Genomic DNA, 23,767 nt, shown 5'->3' on the forward strand with positions numbered 1-23,767 from the left:
AGCTTCAAATGGATTGTTGGTGAACATGAAAGTTGTAGATCTTTGTCTCTCCTTTCCAAAAAGTCCCATTTCATGTTCATATGATGATTGGTTGAGAAGTTATGGCCAAATGATCACAAGGTGTGCATGGAAATCCAAAATGGCATAACTTTTGATACAAAGCTCCAATTTGGTCCATTCTTTTTGCAAAATACTCCTCATGACCAATACTTCTCAAAAAAAGCCTTTCCATGCATGGAAAGAGTGTGAATATTCATTATTTCACATGTGTTCATTTTGGAGGGAATTTCCATAATTCAAAATTGGCTTATGATACAAGCAAAACAACCATTCCATGATGATCCTTGGTTGATTTTAAGAGGATTCCAAGCCTTGCATGGTACTGTACACGTGGGACATGCACATAATGAGCTCATTTGCAATTTTGCAAAATATTCCAATTCTCACTAATCATGATTAAACAATGCCTAATTTGGATTTCAGTGAGATTAGTGAACCATATAAAAGCCAAACCCTAATCTCAATTGCAAGAACAGAAATTTCAGATCTCAAATTTCAAAACTCCCTCCAATTTTCTCTCTCTTCGATTTTCATTTTTCTTCATACAATTCTTCAAGATTCTTGCAGATTATTGATCCTGGTGTTCTACTGAGCAAGATCCAACCATTGTTTGTTGTAATTGAGCAAGAATTCATGCAGTGCAAGATCTTCCTCAAGTAGATCGGATTTTGAAATTGAAGAGGATTAAAGTGGTTGCAACTGTTAATCCGTGCTTAAAGCTTCATAGGAAGTATAAAGGAGGAGATCTGGAGCTTTTGGACACTTGAGAGCTCGATTTCAGAGAACTGCATTTCCAAGTGAGTTGAAATCGATCCTCTCATTTTGCTGTTTTATGTATATAGATGTGTAGATCTCATTGCCTGGAGCATGTAGATATAATTAGAATTGAAAATGGATGAGTATTGTGCATGTCATGTGAACTTAAAGTTTGGATCTCAATAATCTTTTTGTTCGATCCGTGCAATCTAGGATGAATCAGGTTGAATTAATATGATATTTGGAATGTGCATGAGAAGAGCTTTCGATTGATGTATAATTTGTCCATTTCTGGAAATTTTGTGGTTGTCGCCGCCGTGCGCTTGGCCGGGGAAGACGACCGGAGCTACAGCTCCGGCGTCTGGTTCAGCTTAGGGTTTATGCCATGTGTTATCCACGTATGCGCTTGCATGTACATTTGATTGGCTGCGTTTGTTTTGAACGTGCCACGCGAGTGAGGAATGCTGAGTGTGCTGGTGACTAGGTTTAATGAAACACATCGTTTCATTTAGCTGATTGTGATGCCATGTGTTTGCCTTGCGTGTCCGTTTGATTGGTTCTGATTGCTTTGACTCGCTTGCGTGTGCGTTTGACTGCTGACCATGCATGCTGATGTAGATTAATGAAGCTGTGCATTTTGATTGTTTGAATGTGAACCATTGGATGCTTCTGCACGCCAGATCGTGTGGTCCTGATTATTTCTGGATTGATTCAAATATTTGTTTTCCCTCCATATTTCTTTTATTATTTCAATTATTTTGTTCATCTTTGAAAATTCATAAAAAATTGAAAAATGATCTAAATTAACTCCAATTTTTTTTCGTAGTTCTGTTTTGATGTCTAGTTTTTTTGATATTATTTTCATGATTTGTTGAGGTCTGATTTTTAATGTGTGAATTTTTTGATTCATGCTATGCTATTTTGATATGTTGCATTCAATTCTTTGTGAAATCTTCATCTTTGATCCAATTGATATGATTTTTTGTATTGCTTGATCTTCACTCATGATATGATTTTTGAGCACTGGTTTGAATTTTTTCTCATATGCTATCATTGTGTTTGACACATGAAGATGTATGTGACAATTTGTGTCACATTTTTTGCATTCAATTTGTGCATTTTTGTTCATCTATCATTTGAACTCTTCTGGATTTGATTTTTTGCACATTGATTTTTTGCACATTGCTATCATTATGTTTGACACATTGCTTGTGCACATTTGCTTGCCTTTGCTTTACATTGGTCATTTGAGCTACTTGCTTTTTGAATTAATGTTGGTCCTTTTGAGGACATTTTATGACATGTTTGAATGTGCATTATATGGAAGATTGGGTTCTATTTTGATCATTTGGTTTGGTTTTGAACTTAGTCTTTGTACTAGTGTTTTGTGCATATACTAATTGTGCTTGGTGTTTCAGGTTTGGACATTTAGCATTGAGGGTTGATTTGTTCTCACTTTGTGAGATGCAAATGATTTGAGTTCTAACTTTTGTTTGTTTTGTAGGTTCTAATTGATGTACTTGAGCTCATTTGAGTGCTTGAGCATTGTTCATTGAGTTGTGTACCTGTGAACGGTGCCATTGTTTGTCTGTTGGTTTTCTGACTGAAATATTAATTGTTTAGCTTTTGTACAGGTACATTAGTTGCTTGCTTTTAGCTCTTTCTTGAGCTTTGGATTGTGGTTGATACACCACTTAGGTAGTTATCTTCTTACTCCATGTAGTCTGGAAGTCCTGTCACCTTTTTGGCAAGCATTTTGCTGGCAAGTCCTCCTTAAGAGGCTCTGTTTGTGTTTGTTTACATTCATTCCAAAGACCTCCAAGATGAGGCATGAGCTACTTGATAAGTCCTCCTAAGTGAAGTAGCAATTGACGGATAAAAGGGATTAGTAGCCAATCCCCCGTTATTCAGTGAGTCGTTCATTATGCTCGCACTACATGCTGATGCTTTTGAACAAGTACCCAAGATCTTTGTCCAGTGTCTGTCAAGTGGAATAGGATCTCACTTTCTGGATCCCCACGCTTTCTTTATCATGAGCTCACCCAGGCTAGGGTTAAGAGCATGAGGTCTCATCCTCATTTCCATCTTTGATCAGCTTCACCCTAACTGTCAATGTTAGTGGTTAAGAGCTACAAACTACCCTTGTACAGTTTGGCTTGTTTGTCGAGGTTGATATGACCCCTCTTGACTAAAGCCTACCCTTTTGTTTGAAGCCTCTTGTATGTATATAGTGTGTGATGATTGTTTGCATGTTTGCTTTTGCATGATTGCTTTTGACATTTGTTTGTTATGGTTGGGAGTCGGATATAAGTCCATATATTGGCATTCTGTTTCTTTTTTGTGGTTGGGAGTCGGATATAAGTCCATGTATTGGCATTCTGTTTCCGTTTTGTAGTTTGGAGTCGGATATAAGTCCATGTGTTGGCATTCTGTTTCCGTTTTGTTGTTTGGAGTCGGATATAAGTCCATGTATTGGCATTCTGTTTCTGTTTTGTTGATAGGAGTCGGGTGTAAGTCCATATATTGGCATCTTGTTTCCTTTCATTTGAGGATCTCTTTTGAGACTTGTGTGATTTGCTTATGCTTTGTGCTTGCTTATTCCAAAGGATAGGAACTTACTTGGATCATCTTTATGATCTCAAGAGAGGAACTCCTAGTGTGGTTTTATTTCATATCCATCACCCTTTTCCTTCATTTCTCTATCCTAACCCAAACCAAAAAACTATTTGTGCAAACATTTGACTTTGTTTTCAACATTAGAAACCTAAGCCTTATGCTTTTGATTTTCAAAATTTCTTTTCATAACACTCATTGTGAATTGAATCCTTAAGTCAACTTTGACCATTTTTGTATATACTTCTAATTAGTAAATATAACCCATTCAAATTTCTTTTGTGGTTTCAATGATCACTTCTTAATCAAATTTTTCATAACCTTTTGCTATTAGGTTTGAGTTATCTTTGTGGTAGATGTAATACTCACCTTTGTCCTTAGTGATGAACAATGAGCCTTCCATGCTTATTATAGGGTTAACCCCTCACTAGCATGTTGAAGCTGTCCTCACATGGTAGACTTGTGGTTTTTCAGGTTGAGTTTTCTCCCTTTGATAACAAAAGACCTTAAGGCTCTTGGACCAATCAATACACTCATTTGTTTTGAAATTTTTTACCCGAACTACGAGGTTTTGATCCTAATCTTTTTATAAGAGGGTACATAGGCAATGGGTTTATCCATCCAAACACAAACTGTAAATACTTGTATATTCTTTTCTCATCTCTTCAATCATGTTTGCACAAAAATAAATTTCACAAACAATAACCTTTGCAACAAGCGTGAAAAGGGCTCCCTAGGAGTACTGTATTGTATGTAATGATTGAATTGCTTGCTATATTAATTGCTTGTGTGCTTGGTGATCTTTGTGAGATGAGTTCTATACCCGAACTCGAGTGCACTTAGGATAGGAGAATGGCGTAGTCTCGTCGACTTGTGTGGAGTTATTCCTTAGCAAGTTGACTTGCGAGTCCATTCACTTGGTGGAGGTCATGTTGGGATCAATAATGTCACACAAGTAAGTTGTGGTTCGACATTACTCTTTCCAATATAGACCTTAGAAGCCAAGGTCCTTAGTTTACCAAACCCATCTTGGCCTATTTTTAGGACGTAGTGCAGAAGTCGTTCAAATGAAAGATTTGATATGATTGTTACGCGATACTACACTCATAAGAGTCTCTCTTGAGAATATTTTTGGAATACGAGTAGTCGTTTCTCCGATAATATTCGAAAGATGGGATGATGACTATGGGAACCTCTGGTAGAACATGTTCGGCAGGTTTAAACCCTAGTACACTCCCTTTGGGTGGTTCTTAACCGAGACTCCATGCTCATGACTCGCAACAAACCTTTGATTCATGGTCGATCCGTTCATATAGCCTTAATATCAATGGAACTTGGGTGTTTATAAGGTGTAAACCATAATCCACCAAAATTGATGATTGATATTAAGGATAATATGATCCATCCCATGACCTTTCTTTGGTGTGCTTTGCTTGATCCTTAAGTGTGATTGTTGCATTCATGCATTCATGCATTCATCTGCATCTATATCATCAAAAAAAAGAAAATTTTCAAGGAACTTAAGGGGTTTATTTGCAAAATTTTCAGACATGGAAAGGCAAAGAAGGCATACAAAGAAGTACAGCTTCAGACAGCCAGATTTGAAAGAGTTAAGGAATCTGACATTCAAGGCTCGTTTTGGGAAGCTTCTTCCTCCTCTGACTACTCAGGTGGATGAAGGTCTGATGAGTGTATTGGTGCATTTTTATGATCCTCTGTACCGTTGCTTCACGTTTCCGGACTTTCAGCTTTTGCCTACCCTAGAGGAGTATGCCTATCTTATGGGTATACCTATTCTGGATCAGTTGTCGTTCAGTGGCTTGGAGAGTATTCCTACTTCTCGAGAGATAGCTGACATGTTGCACATAGATGAATCCCTGATTGGTGCTCATATGACTACCAAAGGTGGAATTCAAGGTCTCCCTTCTGAGTTCCTCATTGCTCAAGCTACTGTTTATGGGAAGGCCATGAGTGAGGATGCCTTTGAGGCTATATTTGTACTTCTCATCTATGGGTTGGTATTATTCCCCAACATCGACAAGTTTGTGGATGTGAACGCTATTAGGATCTTTTCTGCTCTTAATCCCGTTCCGACTTTGTTGGGTGATACCTATTTCTCTTTGCATCTGAGGAATGCAAAGGGTGTTGGCGCTATTGTGTGCTATTTGCCTCTGTTGTATAAGTGGTTTATTTCTCACTTACCTCAGACGGTTGCCTTCAATGAGAATAAGGGATGTCTACGGTGGTCCACGAGACTCATGTCTCTCACTAATGATGATATCTCTTGGTATAACCGTGTATATGATGGTGTGCAGATTATTGACTCTTGTGGTGAATTTTCCAATGTGCCTCTTCTTGGTACATGTGGTGGGATTAACTACAACCCTGTTTTAGCACGTCGTCAGCTTGGGTTCCCCCTAAAGGATAAACCTAATAACGTTCTGTTAGAAGGTGTAGTCTTTCAGGAGGGTAAAGATCCCCAAGGCTTGAAAGGCAGAATGGTTCGCGCTTGGCGCAAGGTGCATAAGAAAGGAAGGAATGAGTTGGGTCCTAAGAATTGCATTGCTTTGGAGCCATACACTGCTTGGGTAAGGAAGAGAGCATCTGAGTATCTCATGTCTTACGATTATCCGAGACCTACACCTTTGGCTGTGGCTGGGCCTTCAACCCTCCCTAACCAAGGAGTAGAGGAGTTGAGAGACGAAGACCTATCACGTGCCTGGATCAGTGAAAGGGAAGAGTTGCTTCAGCAGATTAAGGAGAAGGATGCTCTGATTGAGTTCCTCGAGCATCGGACTTCTCTACTTCCTCAGTCTTCCAAGTTCTAGAAAAGGAGGTATGACTGACTCGCCAAGGAAAAGGCAGATATAGAGGCAGTGTATGAGAGAGAAGTGAAGAGGCTTCGTGCATCTGTTCTTCCTGTGTCCCGAGCTTCTAGGGATCCATAGGATGATTATTTTCCTTTTCTCTTGTATATGATTGACAAATGTTGTACTTCTGTCTCCTGATATATTTGACGAAATATTTCCATATGCGATGAATGCTTAATATTTCCAAAATTTGCAAATAAAACCCTAGAGTTCCTTTGAAATAAAAACAAATCATATGCACAAGAATTGCATGCATCATATGCATAAGCAGGTTGTTCTCAGCTTCTGGTCTTGTGGTCTAACTCTGTGCTCTTCATTTATTTTGAAGACAAACTGACTCACCGGTACTACACCAGAGCCAACTCTTCCAGATTGATGGATCATCTAGAGCAAGAGAACCGTGAACTCAAAGAGAAGTCGCCAGACTGAGTGCTTTGATGGAATCTTTCCTGGCTGCTCAGAACCAGTCTTCTCCAACACCCTCAACTCCTCCCTAGAGGACATTCATTTCTGAGATTGTTTCCTCAACTGTGCCTGCAGCCAGTGCACATTTCGCTCCGACAGCTATGCCAGTCGGGTTTTCGTGGGGGATGCCTCCCAATTTCATGCCTGAGGGCCCTGCTCCAACTTTTGCTTCTATGCCGGCATCTAGCCCGGTCCTTGCTGTTCCTCCTCCTGTCGTGCATACCGTGCCTAGGGTAGATGACACCATCTATCATTCTGAGCCGTCTGAGGGCCCAGATGTTCATGAGAAGATGGATGCTATGAATGACCAATTTCTTGAGCTGCGCAAGGAATTGAAAACTCTTAGAGGAAAGGATCTGTTTGGCAAGTCTGTTGCCGAATTATGTTTGGTTCCCAATGTGAAGATTCCGGTGAAATTCAAGGTCCTTGACTTTGAAAAATATAAAGGGAACACTTGTCCTCTCAGCCACCTGGTCATGTATTCCAGGAAAATGTCAACTCAGACTGATAATGACCAGTTGCTCATCCACTACTTTCAGGACAGTTTGTCCGGTGCAGCCCTGAGATGGTATATGGGGCTTGACAGTGCGAACATCTGTTCCTTCAACGACCTTGGCGAGGCCTTCATCAAGTAGTACAAGTATAACATGGATATGGCTCCCGATAGAGATCAACTAAGGGCCATGTCCCAGAAGGATAAGGAAACATTCAAAGAGTATGCCCAGAGGTGGCGAGAGTTGGCAGCGCAGATTGTGCCTCCGCTATAAGAGAAGGAAATGACCAAGATCTTTTTGAAGACCTTGAGTTCATTCTATTATGAGCGGATGATTGCTAGCGCTCCTTCGGACTTCACTGAAATGGTGAACATGGGGATGCGTCTAGAAGAAGGGGTTAGAGAAGGACGTCTGACCAAGGAAGAAGGCTCTTCTGCCAAACGATATGGGGCGTTTGCGAAGAAGAAAGATGGAGAGGCACATGCTGTGACCTTCCATGTGAAATCTAGAAGACCCTCTGTGAAGAGGAAGACCGTGCGTCCTGCCAGTAATCAGCATCAGGTAGCTCATATAGCACCTGTTTTCAGAGACAATCAACAATATCAGCATCATAACAATCAACAATCATCTCAGCAGTATCAGCAACAAAAACACCGTCCTCAACAGCAGGCCTATCAGCCTCGCAACAGTAATTAAACCAGCACGAGTTATGAGAGGAAGAAGATCACTTTTGATCCGATTCCGATGACATACGCAGAACTGTATCCCTCTTTGATAGAGAGGAAGTTGATTACTCCGAGAGACCCACCAGCTATACCTGCTAACCCTCAGTGGTGGTATAAGCCTGAATTGCATTGTGTTTATCACTCTGGTGCTCCCGGCCACGACGTGGAGAATTGTTTTCAGTTGAAGACCAAGGTTCAAGACCTTATGAGGTGCGAAATTTTGTGCTTTGAGGACGTTGGTCCTAATGTGAAGAAGAACCCATTGCCCGAGCATGGGAAATCTGTCAACATGGTCCAAGGATGCCCTGGCAAGTACAAAGTCAAATATGTCAGTCATATTCGACAATCTCTGGTTGAGTTGCATCGTTTGTTGTGTGATTACAGTCACTATGAACACGATCATGACAGAGGTCGAATTTGCTCTATTAACAGATTGGGTTGTCGCCAGGTGCGCAAAGATCTTCAGGAAATGCTGGATGAAAGAGTTATTGAGATCCTTCAGAATAGGAATGTTGACGAAGATGAGCCCGAGGTCAACGTAATTTCCCCAGTGTTTCGGATACCCGAGCCTGTTATTATCAAGTATGATGGTAGCAAGCCGAAGGTTTCTCCTTCCCTGATTATCAAGCTTGCCGGTCCAGTGCCTTATTCTTCCGAAAAGGAAATTCCCTTCCGTTATAATGTTGTTGCTGTAGAAGATGGGAAAGAGGTGACTTTGCCGTTCTCCTCTGTTGTGAATATTGCTGATGTAGGTGGTTTGACCCGCAGCGGTCGCGTGTTTTCTGCACGACCGAAGCCTCAAGCTAAAGCTAAATTTGTTGAGCGCTCGATTGGGAATGCGGTGAATTCTCCAAATCTGGCACCTGTTGTTAAATCCTCCTCTGTTCAAAAATCTCCTACTTCTATTGGCCCTAGTGGCAATGTGAATGAAGACTGTGATGAGATGCTGAAGCTCATCAAGAAGAGTGAGTACAATGTTGTAGACCAGCTTCTACAAACGCCATCCAAAATATCCGTATTATCTTTACTTCTGAATTCAGAACCACATAGAGAGGCTCTGTAGAAAGGTTTGGATGTGGCATATGTTGATCACGATGTCACTATAGAACAGTTCGATAGCATTGTTGCAAACATTACTGCTTGTAATACTTTGAGTTTCTGTGACTCTGATCTCCCTGAGGAGGGAAGAGACCACAACTTGGCTTTACACATATCCATGAATTGTAAAGACGACGCCATGTCCAATGTGCTGGTGGACACTGGGTCATCCCTGAATGTATTGCCAAAATCCACTCTTTCCAGACTGTCTTGTCAAGGGCCTCCCATGAGGCAGAGTGGAGTTGTTGTGAAAGCTTTTGGATGGGTCGCGTAAGACTGTGATTGGGGAAGTTGATCTCCCAATCAAGATTGGACCAAGTGATTTCCAAATTACCTTCAAGGTTATGGATATCCACCCATCATATAGTTGTCTCCTAGGAAGACCATGGATTCACGAGGCTGGTGCCGTGACATCCACCCTACACCAGAAGCTGAAATTTGTGAAGAATAAGAAACTGGTAGTGGTAGGGGGAGAAAAGGCTCTCCTGGTTAGCCACTTGTCTTATTTCTCATACATAGATGCTGAGGATGAAGTTGGAACTCCTTTCCAAGCTTTATCTATAGATGAGCCTGTTGAGAAGAGAACTCTTTCATTTGCTTCCTATAGAGATGCGAAATTGGCCATTGAGTGTGGTGCAATTGCTGGTCTAGGAAAAATGATTGAGCTGGAAGACAACAAGTCTCGGGCTGGCATAGGCTTTTCTTCTGGGGTCTTCAATGAGAAAGCGCTGTTCAAGAGTGGAGGTTTCATCCACACTGGTCAGGAGGAGGAAGCTGTTGCTATCTTGGAAGAGGATGTAGAGGATTCTGACAATTTTGTTATCCCTGGAGGGATTTGCAACAATTGGGTCGCTGTGGATGTTCCTACAGTTATCCACAAGTCAAAGTAATGATCACTTTGTTTGAAAACCCTTCTCCCATGCCAAAAGGAGAAGTGATGACATTGTTGGCAACATAAATACAATGATATTTTCATTCAATAAATTCATGTTAAATGTTTGTTTTTCCAATTATTTTCCCTTTTTGCTTTTTGCATGAAATTGGTGATCACATAAAACCCTAAAAAAGAATAAAAATAATCTTTTCATCTGCATAATGATTTGCCTTGTTTGATTTCTAAAAGCTTTTTATATCCAAAATCATTATGCAGGTTGATTTCTAAACCCATTGAACATAATGATCCAACGCCATCTCCCAATTTTGAGTTCCCTATATTTGAGGCAGAGGAAGATGATGTTGAAGAGATTCCTGATGAGATCACCCGTCTACTTGAGCATGAAAAGAAGATCATTCAGCCGCATCTTGAGAATCTGGGAACAGTCAACTTGGGGTCTGATGATTGTGTGCGAGAAGTGAAGATTGGGGCACTCCTGGAAGAATCTGTTAAGAAGGGGTTGATTGAATTGCTATGAGAATATGTCGATATCTTTGCTTGGTCGTATGAAGACATGCCCGGTCTAGATTCAGATATTGTGCAACATTTCCTGCCCTTGAAGCCTGAGTGCGTGCCTGTGAAGCAGAAGCTCAGAAGAACTCATCCTGATATGGCAGTGAAGATCAAAGAGGAAGTTCAGAAGCAAATTGATGTGAGGTTTCTGGTGACTTCTACATATCCTCAATGGGTGGCCAATATTGTGCCTGTGCCTAAGAAAGACGGAAAAGTCCAGATGTGTGTGGATTATAGAGATTTGAATAAAGCTAGTCTGAAAGATGATTTCCCTCTACCACATATTGATATGTTGGTAGATAATACAACTAAATTCAAAGTCTTCTCATTTATGGACGAATTTTCCGGATATAATCAGATTAAGATGGCACCCGAGGATATGGAGAAGACAACATTCATCACACCTTGGGGAACATTCTGTTATCGAGTGATGCCCTTCGGTTTGAAGAACGCCGGAGCCACGTATCAACGTGCTATGACCACCTTGTTCCATGATATGATGCACAAGGAGATTGAGGTCTATGTTGATGATATGATTGCTAAGTCAAGAACGGAAGTTGAACATGTAGAGCACTTGGTGAAGCTTTTTCAGCGTTTGAGGAAGTACAAGCTTCGTCTGAATCCCAACAAGTGTACATTTGGAGTCCGTTCTGGAAAGTTATTGGGCTTTATTGTCAGTGAAAGAGGTATTGAGGTTGATCCTGCAAAGGTCAAAGCAATACAAGAGATGGCGCTGTGAATCAGTACGGAAATGGTATTGGGGCAGTAATCATTACTCCTCAGGGCACACATATTCCTTTTACAGCAAGGCTAACATTCAAATGCACGAATAATATGGATGAGTATGAGGCCAGCATTATGGGATTGGAAGAATGCATTGATCTAAGGATCAAGCATCTCGATATTTATGGTGATTCGACCCTCGTTGTCAATCAGATCAAGGGTGAATGGGAAACGAATCAGCCCGGTCTTATTTGATATAGAGATTATGTGAGGAAGATTTCAACGTTCTTTACTGAGGCTGCCTTCCATCATATTCCTCGAGATGATAATCGAATGGAGGATGCTCTTGCTATGCTTGCTTCGATGATTGTGGTTAAATTTGGAATGAAGTTCCCAATATTACTGTGATGCGCTTCGATAGAGCAACTCATGTATTTGTAGTTGAAGAGGTGAAAGATGATAAGCCATGGTATTATGACATCAAGTGTTTCCTCCAGAACCAGGTTTACCCGCCTGGGGCATCTGTGAAAGATAGGAAAACTTTGAGGAGATTGTCAGGAAGTTTCTACCTCAATGGCGAAGTGTTTTATAAGAGAAATTTTGACATGGTTCTGCTCAGATTCGTGGATAGACACGAAGCAGACCTGTTGATGACTGAGGTCCATGAGGGTTCATTTGGTACTCATTCCAATGGACATGCCATGGCTAGAAAGATGTTGAGAGCAGGCTACTATTGGCTGACAATGGAGTCTGACTGCTGCAAATATGTGAAGAAATGCCATAAGTGTCAAATTTATGCGGATAAGATTCATATTCCTCCGACACTTCTGAATGTGATTTCATCACCATGGCCTTTCTCTATGTGGGGAATTGACATGATTGGCATGATTGAGCCGAAAGCGTCCAATGGACACAGGTTTATTCTCGTAGCAATTGATTACTTCACCAAGTGGGTTGAAGCCGCATCATATGCAAATGTGACCAGGCAGGTGGTCGTGAAGTTTATCAAGAATCAACTCATATGTCGTTATGGTGTGCCAGATAAGATCATTACTGATAATGGATCTAATCTGAATAACAAGATGATGAAAGAGTTGTGTAGCGAATTCAAGATTGCACACCATAATTCTTCTCCATACAGACCCAAGATGAATGGGGTTGCTGAAGTTGCTAATAAGAATATCAAGAAGATTATCCAGAAGATGGTTGTTACGTACAAAGATTGGCATGAGATGCTGCCATTTTCTTTGCATGGATATTGTACATCTGTCCGCACTTCATCAGGGGCAACCCCTTTCTCTCTTGTTTATGGAATGGAGGCCGTACTCCCAGTAGAGGTGGAGATCCCATCAATGAGAGTCTTGATGGAGGCCAAGTTGACTGATGCTGAATGGAATCAGAGTCGTTATGACCAACTGAATTTGATTGAAGAAAAGAGATTGACTGCCATTTGTCATGGTCAATTGTATCAGCAGAGAATGAAGAAAGCTTTTGATAAGAAGGTCAAGCCTCGTGTGTTCCGAGAAGGTGACCTTGTTCTCAAGAAAGTCTTGTCTTTCGCGCCCGATTCCAGGGGCAAGTGGACTCCAAACTATGAAGGTCCATATGTTGTTAAGAGAGCCTTTTCAGGCGGTGCTTTGATACTTACAACTATGGATGGGGAGGATTTCACTCGTCCTGTGAATTCAGATGCAGTCAAGAAATACTTTGCCTAAAAATAAAAACAGAATAGCTCGCTATGTTGAAAACCCGAAAGGGCGGCTTAGGCAAAACTGAGCGTCTCGGTGGATTGAAAACCCAAAAGGGTGATCCAGGCAAAAGTTAGAGACATAAAAAAATGAATATATGCATCCCGCTAGATTGAGTACCTCATCCTGGGGAAATCTAGGCAAAAATTAGGGATTTGGCAAGTAACTACATCCTGACAAGACTGTGTTCTACAACTATCATCCGTCAGAGATTCTTGTTCATTCGTCGTCAACTGAAGCTTCGAATACATCGAACTCGGAATTGGTGGAGAAATGATCATTATGTTCAATGTAGCCCTTTTCCAATATATATCACCAATTTCAAACTTGTAAAAGATCTGTGGAGTCTTGCCATTTGCAGGCTACCATTCCATCAAATAAATTTGAGCTTTTATCCAATTAGTTGCACTCTTATTTGTTTCTATTCAACAAATGTTTTGCATGTTTTAATTGAGAAAATGTCATTGTTTTAAACAAACAAATTTTTCACAAATTATTTTGAACAAAGTGAACGTTCACAATGATGAAAGGATACTTAAGGAATTCTCAGTGTTCTCCCAAGGGTGGCATGATTTCCAACAGGGTAAGACATTTGTTCATATTCCTGGCATGACTGTATCCTCTTTCTCCAGAATATTGTGTTGTGGGTTTTCTCCCCATCAGAGTGCTTGTTGAGGTTTTTTACCTCCCCTTCCTTCAGCAGAGCAGTGGTCTTCCCTCCTCAGCAGTAGTGTTTTCTTTGGAAGGTTCGGTATTTGGTGGTTGATCCCCAGTATTCCTTCACTTCCTCAAATAGTTCATCCCAGTAGAGTTATTGGTGTGATGATTGTTATTTGTGATAGATGCCCAGCGGAGTTGTTGGTGTGTTGGATCTTATCCTTGATGATGTTATCTTCCTCAGATAGATCCATAGCGAAGTTGTTGGTGTGTTGGATCTTATCTATGATGATGATATCCCCTGCCGAGATATTGCTGTTTCCTGGCATATCTAATCCCCAGTAGAGTTGTTTGTATGGCAAATTCTACTTGCGCGATCTTTTCTCGTCAGCAGGTGTGATTTCCTTGGTGAGTTTGGTACTTGGTGTTGGATCACCAGATTCCTTTATCTCCCTCAGATGGATTTCCCAATAGAGTTGCTTTTATGGCAGTTTCTGCCTGCACAATGAACTGTTTCCTCCCGAGCAGAGTGTATGGTAAAGGTAGTTTAGTCTCCTTCCTCCTCAGTAGGTGAGAGATCTTGGTTCGTTTGACCTTTGAGAGCTTCTGGTTGGTGGTTGTATCCCCACAAGGATCCCTCACCCCCTTTTTAGATTTCCCCGGCGGAGTGGTTTCCCCAGCAGAACTTATTTGCGCCATATCCGGTTCACAGTCGGAATGATTGTTATTCATTTCCCTGCAGAGATTTTATGATTTTTCTGATATCTCTGATTCCCCTATAGAGTTGCTTTTGTGGCAATTTCTTCCTGTGCAATGATCTTTGTTCCTCAACTGAGACTGATGATTCATCCCTGCAGATGATGTTGTTGTCTCTGATCCCCGGTAGATTGGATATTTTCCGGTGATCCTGGCTTTCTCTCTTGTGATGTAGTACCGGGTGGTTGATTCCTGGGCCTGTTTGTGTTAGATATGTTTGTTTGTCAGCATTCATCAAACATAAATCACGCATATACATGCATAATTATAACATTCAGATATTCATGTTGCATTCTTTGCCATATATCGTTGTTTGTTGTCTCCTGCTATGTGGTGATATATCTCCCCAAGCAGATGTCGGTGTCTGATCCCTCCATGTAGAGTCAGCCCCTTAAGCAGAAAGTGTTCATCTTTCCTGCCATTTCCCCACTGAGTTATATCCTCGTGGACGACGGTTGTTTCCGTTTCCCCCCAACACATATATTGGGATGGGTTTCCCTATTGAGTTATATCCTCATTAGGATGAGTCTTAATTCAGTGTGCCTTTTTGGTTTGATCCTAAATTGGCATGTTGTGACTGTTTCTGGTGCTTCCCTGTGGTAAATGAATAATTGCTCCGTAACCAGTAATTATTCACCTTATCCCCAGCGGAGTTTGTGGTTTGCTACCCAATATCCGGTAGTTGTAAATCCCTTTTTTCCCTCCCCAACGGAGTTTATGGTTTTCTACCCAGTATCCGGTAGTTGTAAATCCTACTTTCTTCCCCTAGCGGAGTTTGCGGTTTTCTACCCTTATACCAGTAGTTGTAAACCCTTTGTTCCTCACTTCGCAGAGTTAACCTTTGTTGTTCATCCTAGTTGATGGCGGTTACTTCTTCTGTGGCTTCCTACCCAGTATCCGGTAGGTGTAATCCCCTCCTTGATGGTTATCTTCATCCAGTGTTCGATGTTGATATTCCCTCTTTTTCCTGGATAATTGCCTTGCGTTCGCAATTTATTCCCGGCGAGTCATCTTTCGTCTACCCTGTTGTTGTTGGTAACGATTGTTTCTCTCCTGAATTGGTCATCATTATATACCTAGTTTTGGTATCCTGATGCCTTTTCTCTTTCGGTTGATTTATCCTTTATTAACCCAGTAACCGGTTGTGGATAATCTTCCATGCGAGTATACTATCTATGTTCTGACGGTAATAGATAGTATATCTCATGCACTCTCTGGTCGAAGCCTTTGGTTCTTCCCCAGTTGAATAAGATTCGTATCCCTGTTTTGGGATCGAATGTCCTTTTCCGTGGTTTTATACCCAGTATCCGGTAGATGTAATCCCCTCTTTGACGGTTATCATTATCCAATATTCGGTATTGATATTCCCTCCCTCTTTCGGATAATTTCTCTGATTAAGCAATTTTATCCCCAGTGGGTCCTCTTTCATTTACCGTTTGCCGATGATGTTTGTTATTCCCCTTTTTTGAGCATATCTCCCAGTAACCGGTGATATGTCTCCTGGATCGTTGCCTTTGTCAATGTATCCCCAGTGAGTCAGCTCTCATTTATCCTTTGTTGATAATGATTGTTTCTCCCTTTGATTGGTTATCATTATATACCTGGTTTTGGTATCCCGATGTCCTTTCTTTTTGGTCGATTTATCCTTTATTAACCCAGTAACCGGTTGTGGATAATCTTTCATGCGAGTATACTATCTACGTTTTGACAAAAATAGATAATATACCTCATGCGCTCTTTGGTCGAAGCCTTCTGTCCTTCCCCATTCAAGTAAGATTCGTATTCCTTTTGCGGAATCGAATATCCAACCTATAAACAAGTTTGCGTTTCTGCTCTCTTCTGGATGATGAGTGTCTTGAGAATATTCCCCAATTCAGGCCTCGGTTGATTTATCCTTTATTAACCCAGTAACCGGTTGTGGATAATCTTCCATGCGAGTGTATTATCTACGTTCTGACGGTAATAGATAATATATCTCATGCACTCTTTGGTTGAAGCCTTCTGTCCTTCCCCATTCGAGTAAGATTCGTATTCCCTTTGCGGAATTGAATGTCCATCCTGTAAGTCGAGTTTGCTTTTTCAGTCCTCCTTTTGGATGATGAGTGTCTTGGGAATATTCCCCAATTCACGCTTTGGTTGGTCACCTATTATATACCAAGTAACCGGTATCCCTGGTGTTCCTTCCCTTCTGCTCCCTATTATGACTTTGGTCCCCTGTGGAGTCAGATTTTCCTGAATTGAGATATACCTTTTTAGGTCCTCCTCAGATGTTTTGGTTGATTGATATCTCTCACCCTTATACCGGTCTTAGATATTCATTCTTCCCGAGCTTGTTACCCAGTAACTGGTAACACCTCATCCCGTTGCTTCCCCTGGAGAGTCTTTTTAGATTTCCCCAGCCGAGTTTTTATTGTGGATCTCCTTTTGCTGTGTTGGCTTTTTCCCCAATACATGCATTTTCCCCGACAGGGAGGTTTTGTTCATATCTTTCCCCAGCTTGAGTCCGGATTTTTATCCGAAGTATCCTTTTGCGGATAGTTTTGCTGTGTTGGCGTATTCCCCAACACATGCATCTTTGAGTCAGCTTGTTGTCTTTCCAATGGATTTATTCCCTTTGGAAACTCTTTTCCCCAGCTTTGAGTCGTGACCTGCTCACGCGGTTTCAGTTCTTTACCCCCAAGTTCTGAGTCGTGACCTGCTCACGAATTTCTTTCTTATCCCCATAAGAGTCCCCGTTAGAGTCTCTGTTCCTTAGTGAGGGTATTACTCCTATGGATTGTCTTTTCCCCCGATGTATTTTCTTCTTTGTGGACACATATCCCCACAGAGTTTTGTTTGTTTTGCATACATACATTTGCATCATGAGGTCTCTTAGGGACCAAAATTTGCTTCTTTGTTATTATTTAAGCCCATTCTACCTCGTCGAGACGAAGATTTTAACCTTCACTTCTCCGGCTAGAATGACCTTAAATAGGGGCATCTGTAAGACCCCAATTTTGTCCCTAAGATCCCTCATGGCATCATAGCATTGCATTGCATAGCCTCAAGGATCATTGAGCATCTTGGCTTCCTATCCCTTTGGGTGGGACCTCCTTGTGAGTGGTTTGAGATCACCAGGCATGCTTGAATTGTATATCATTGCTTTTCTTCTTTTAATTCACTAACCAAAAGCACAAAAATATGTCATTTAACATCTTTTTGCTGTTTTGTGTATATAGATGTGTAGAGGAGGAGATCTGGAGCTTTTGGACACTTGAGAGCTCGATTTCAGAGAACTGTATTTCCAAGTGAGTTGAAATCGATCCTCTCATTTTGCTGTTTTGTGTATATAGATGTGTAGATCTCATTGCCTAGAGCATGTAGATATAATTAGAATTGAAAATGGATGAGTATTGTGCATGTTATGTGAACTTAAAGTTTGGATCTCAATAATGTTTTTGTTCGATCCGTGCAATCTAGGATGAATCAGGTTGAATTAATATGATATTTGGAATGTGCATGAGAAGAGCTTTCGATTGATGTATAATTTGTCCATTTCTAGAAATTTTGTGGTTGCCGTCGCCGTGCGCTTGGCCGGGGAAGACGACCGGAGCTACAGCTCCGGCGTCTGGTTCAACTTAGGGTTTATGCCATGTGTTATCCATGTATGCGCTTGCATGTACATTTGATTGGCTGCGTTTGTTTTGACCGTGCCACGCGAGTGAGGAATGCTGAGTGTGCTAGTGACTAGGTTTAATGAAACACATCGTTTCATTTAGCTGATTGTGATGCCATGTGTTTGCCTTGCGTGTCCGTTTGATTGGTTCTGATTGTTTTGACTCGCTTGCGTGTGCGTTTGACTGCTGACCATGCATGCTGATATAGATTAATGAAGTTGTGCGTTTTCATTGTTTGAATGTGAACCATTGGATGCTTCTGCCCGCCAGATCGTGTGGTCCTGATTATTTCTGGATTGATTCAAATATTTGTTTTCCCTCCATATTTCTTTTACTATTTCAATTATTTTGTTCATTTTTGAAAATTCATAAAAAATTGAAAAATGATCCAAATTAACTCCAATTTTTTTTCATAGTTCTGTTTTGATGTCTAGTTTTTTTTTACATTATTTTCATGATCTGTTGAGGTTTGATTTTTAATGTGTCAAATTTTTGATTCATGCTATGCAATTTTGATATGTTGCATTCAATGCTTTGTGAAATCTTCATCTTTGATCCAATTGATCTGATTTTTTGTATGCTGGATCTTCACTCATGATATGATTTTTGAACACTGGTTTGAATTTTTTCTCATATGCTATCATTGTTTTTGACACATGACGATGTATGTGACAATTTATGTCACATTTTTTGCATTCAATTTGTGAATTTTTGTTCATCTATCATTTGAACTCTTCTGGATTTGATTTTTTGCACATTGCTTGTTCATAACATGAGAAACTTGCATAAAAAATTTCATAGCCATTGCTTACTTTTCTGTTTTGATTTGGATTTTCTAATTTGGAAGTTCACTTTGTGCACATTTGCTTGCCTTTGCTTTACATTGGTCATTTGAGCTACTTGCTTTTTGAATTAATGTTGGTCCTTTTGAGGACATTTTATGACATGTTTGAATGTGCATTATATGGAAGATTGGGTTCTGTTTTGATCATTTGGTTTGGTTTTGAACTTAGTCTTTGTACTAGTGTTTTGTGCATATACTAATTGTGCTTTGTGTTTCAGGTTTGGACATTTAGCATTGAGGGTTGATTTGTTCTCACTTTGTGAGATGCAAATCATTTGAGTTCTAACTCTTGTTTGTTTTGTAGGTTCTAATTGATGTACTTGAGCTCATTTGAGTGCTTGAGCATTGTTCATTGAGTTGTGTAACTGTGAATGGTTCCACTATTTGTCTGTTGGTTTTCTGACTGAAATATTAACTGTTTAGCTTTTGTACAGGTACATTAGTTGCTTGCTTTTAGCTCTTGCTTGAGCTTTGGTTCCACTTAGGTAGTTATCTTCTTACTCCATGTAGTCTGGAAGTCCTGTCACCTTTTTGGCAGGCATTTTGCTGGCAAGTCCTCCTTAAGAGGCTCTGTTTGTGTTTGTTTACATTCATGCCAAAGACCTCCAAGATGAGGCATGTGCTACTTGATAAGTCCTCCTAAGTGAAGAGGCAATTGACGGATAAAAGGGATTATTAGCCAATCCCCCGTTATTCAGTGAGTCGTTCATTATGCTCGCACTACGTGCTGATGCTTTTGAACAAGTACCCAAGATCATTGTCCAGTGTCTGTCAAGTGGAATAGGATCTCACTTTCTGGATCCCCACGCTTTCTTTATCATGAGCTCACCCAGGCCAGGGTTAAGAGCATGAGGTTTCATCCTCATTTCCATCTTTGATCAGCTTCACCCTAACTCTCAATGTTAGTGGTTAAGAGCTACAAACTACCCTTGTACAGTTTGGCTTGTTTGTCGAGGTTGATATGACCCCTCTTGACTAAAGCTTACCTTTTTGTTTGAAGCCTCTTGTATGTATATAGTGTGTGATGATTGTTTGCATGTTTGCTTTTGCATGATTGCTTTTGACATTTGTTTGTTATGGTTGGGAGTCGGATATAAGTCCATGTGTTGGCATTCTGTTCTCGTTTTTTTGTTTGGAGTCGGATATAAGTCCATGTATTGGCATTCTGTTTCCGTTTTTTTGATAGGAGTCGGGTGTAAGTCCATATATTGGCATCTTGTTTCCTTTCATTTGAGGATCTCTTTTGAGACTTGTGTGATTTCCTTATGCTTTGTGCTTGCTTATTCCAAAGGATAGGAACTTACTTGGATCATCTCTATGATCTCAAGAGAGGAACTCCTAGTGTGGTTTTATTTCATATCCATCACCCTTTTCCTTCATTTCTCTATCCTAACCCAAACCAAAAAACTATTTGTGCAAACATTTGACTTTGTTTTCAACATTAGAAACCTAAGCCTTATGCTTTTGATTTTCAAAATTTCTTTTCATGACACTCATTGTGAATTGAATCCTTAAGTCAACTTTGACCATTTTTGTATATACTTCTAATTGGTAAATATAACCCATTCAAATTTCTTTTGTGGTTTCAATGATCACTTCTTAATCAAATTTTTCATAACCTTTTGCTATTAGGTTTGAGTTATCTTTGTGGTAGATGTAATACTCACCTTTGTCCTTAGTGATGGACAATGAGCCTTCCATGCTTATTATAGGGTTAACCCCTCACTTGCATGTTGAAGCTATCCTCACATTTCAATGAATTTGGACAAAATTTCTTAATCCTAAAATAAACACATGTGAAAATGCAAAACATTATAGGTCACTTTGGACCAAAGCCATTGAAATGTGAAAAAGTCCAACTTCAAGTGCCCATAACTTTCTCATCAAAAATCCAAATGATGCAAAATTTACGTCCAAATTCATTTTCTTGAAAGGATCTACAACTTTTATGTTGAATGGTTTGTCATTTGAGGCTTGCATCATTGAAACAGAAGGGCTTGAAGTTGGTCAATTTTGGCAAAATTCTCATGCACATGTTTTGCACCTTGAACTTCATGGCCTGTTTTCATAAATTTCCCAATTCCAGATGGATTTTTGTTCAACATAACATTTTTTCCTCATGTCAAGACCTTTCCAACCATTACCCACATGGCTATGTTTCAATTTGGTAAAGGGCATTTTCAAAGAGAAGAAGATTTGTATTCATTTATGGAAAACATGTTGAAACACTTCAATTACACTTCAGCTTGCATTTGCCATCAAGTTTGGGCCTCCCATGCGCCTGTACAGGCCCATGCATGGAGGCCCCCATTTCACATGCACACGAATTTTGCATTGCTTACATCACCTCTTGCTATAAATACACATGCCTGGCTTCATTCAATTCCAACCTTAAGGCGCCTAAATTGCTGCAGAACTTAATCCCTACCCTTTACTCAAAGGAATTTTGCTTTTCTCTTTCAATCTTCAAGTTCAATTTTCAACTACACTGGTTGATCATTGAGCTTCAATTCCTTAGCCTAGCCTCTTTTCCATCTCAAGACCAAGCTGTATCAAAGAATTGGAGAAGATCTTGCCATTGAAAGCTGCACTTCAAAGGTTGTTGTTAAAACTTTTTTGATTCGAAACTCCTTGGATCTTGCTCATTTCTTGTGTTTGTTGGTTCCTCCGAAGTCCTCATGTGAGAAGCAATTGATCGGTGCATTTAATTTCATGAATTGATCAAGTTCAGTTTGAACACCATAAATTTCTATCTCAACTTTCTCTTTATATAGTGATCTTGAGTAGAAACCAATGGCACAGGGGTGATGTACATCACCCCAGCTTTCCAATGATATGAGGATCATGCATTTTAATGAGGTTTTGAAAACCTGCAATTTTTGGCCGGAACTATGAAGCTCACCGGTGAGGACGGTGGTTTCCACCACCATCCCCACGTGGCTGAGTACCCAGCCCTTGGATATGTTGCTCCGATCTAATCTGGACGCTCCAATGTTATGACTTTCAATAATGCCATGTGTTTCTCCTTTGACCAAGGCCTATCGTGCGCGCGCGTTTCCCATCCTTCAGATGCGCCACGTCAATTAATGAATCCAGATCTGACGCCTCTGGATTATTAGCATTTTTAATTTCTGATTTTATTTTCTTTAATTTTATTTTATTTCAAAAATTCATAACTCCTTCATTTTAAATCCAAAAAATAAGGGACCAATTGCATTATTTTCCTTTTAACTTATAATTTCTAAAAATTATTTTTAATATTTTTTTATGTTTCCAATTAATATTATTTGTGAATTTTCTCTTTTCTGGTTATTTTAATTCATTTAAAATAGTTTCCAATATTCAAAAATGCCAAAAATATTTGCTTAACATCTTTAAATGATTATGAATCTATGAAAAATATTCTCATCAATTTATTAATTGAGTTGAGATTTATTTGAGAATTTAGTTCAACTATGTTATATTTTCTTCATTTTTAATTAATTAAAATTAGTTTCTGGTTTCTAAAAATGATGAATTTTTTTGTCAAACCTTGTTTGACCTTGTTGAACTTAGGATGATCCATTTGGACTTTTCCAAGTTGATTTGAAATGGATTTGAAGTTTGACCTTTATTTGTTTATTTTAATTCAAGTATTATTTTAATTTTCAAAAATACCAAAAATATTTTATTTGGTTCTTGACTTCTAAGTTTCATTTTTGCTTCTGTTTACCATTGATTGATGTTGATTCATTTCATATTTGGTCAATGTATTTTGCTTATGTCATTTGAATCTCAATTATGTACATTTTCATTTCTGCTTCTTCTTCTTCTTCCTTTCTCTTTTTGATTAATGAGTTAATGATTGGTGGTTAGCCTTGACATATGAGGGGCTTAAACTTCTTTGATTCAAATCTATTTCATCTTGATCAAAGATCATGTGAATGGCTTTGCATTAGAGATAAGTTGCTTCTTGGTCAAGCCAAAAAACTTAAATCCATACAAGATCATTCTTCTTTTCTTTTCGCATGACAAGTTGTAGGAACTTGGCTTACTAGTCATGGTCTCTAACTTATGTTTGTTGCCTATAGTTTTATTGACTAGCCTCAGATAGGTGTGACTACTACATTAATCCATTTACGATTGCTTAACATAGCGCTAAATTGCCTTATGGCACACTAACACTAACTACTAATGACTAACTTTTAATTCAAGCATTTAATTCTTGCAATTTACTTTAATGCAATTTAATATATTGTTCATTAATTCATTTTTTCCCCTTTGCTCACTTGAGCTCATGTTTATGTTTATGCAATTTGCCTTTGGCTCACTTGAGCACATTATTGTGTATATACTCTTGTGCTTGTTTTGTTTTGTTTGTGTGAACCCAATGCAAATGGAGAAAGGACTTAGATTTTAGGACCTTACCTATGCTAAATGGAGTTTGAAGAGCAACTAGGCCTCATGCCTTTAGAATGCTAAACAAAGAAGAAAAATGTCAAAGAGCAACTAGGCCTCATGCCTTTAGAATGCTTAATCTTGAAGAAGACTTTGAAAGGACCTAATTCTAAACTCACTCTTGTCCATTCTTTCTATTGCATTGTGGAACTTTTTGATTTGTGTGTTCTTATGTGCTAGGGATCCCAAACTTGAGCCAATTAGAATAACCATTGTCATGAGCATCCAAAGTGAGAGATACAAAAGCCAATTGGAAGATTCCTAGGAGCTTGATTGATTGTTTGCTTGATTGCTTTAGTTATTTGCTTATTGCTTGCTAAATCCAAAGGAAGGAGAAACTTGGATAATCTTTATGATCTCAAGAAGGGAACTCCATGTGGTTTTATTTCTCTTCCTTCATCTTTGCATGTTTAGGACC

Source organism: Lathyrus oleraceus, chromosome 5 (assembly GCF_024323335.1).
Source record: "Lathyrus oleraceus cultivar Zhongwan6 chromosome 5, CAAS_Psat_ZW6_1.0, whole genome shotgun sequence".
NCBI classification, from domain to species: Eukaryota; Viridiplantae; Streptophyta; class Magnoliopsida; order Fabales; family Fabaceae; genus Lathyrus; species Lathyrus oleraceus.